Source organism: Rhagoletis pomonella, unplaced genomic scaffold (genome assembly GCF_013731165.1).
Source record: "Rhagoletis pomonella isolate Grant_MI unplaced genomic scaffold, Rhpom_1.0 Rhpom_scaffold_00003, whole genome shotgun sequence".
NCBI classification, from domain to species: domain Eukaryota; kingdom Metazoa; phylum Arthropoda; class Insecta; order Diptera; family Tephritidae; genus Rhagoletis; species Rhagoletis pomonella.
The window spans coordinates 46,842,463-46,842,699 of record NW_023458557.1 but is presented as its reverse complement, the minus strand read 5'-3'; positions in this window follow the sequence as shown (position 1 = coordinate 46,842,699).

The following is a 237-nucleotide window of genomic DNA, read 5'->3' as shown; positions in this document are numbered from 1 at the left end:
CGAGTGTGCACAAAATTTTCTTGATTGGCTTATGGCGTTTTCGTTTCTAAAAAAAAGTTGCCTTCTCATCGCGCACTTCTTAGTGTTTGTGCGTATTATTCAATATTATAGTTTATTTAAGTGTACATTTTACTATCTTATATATTATATCTCTAAGGCGTTTTTTTGTTAGTCTCTAATGAGGTGTCATTTGAAAAGTCAGAGGTCCCCTGAGTGGTTATTAGGTAATATTAATGG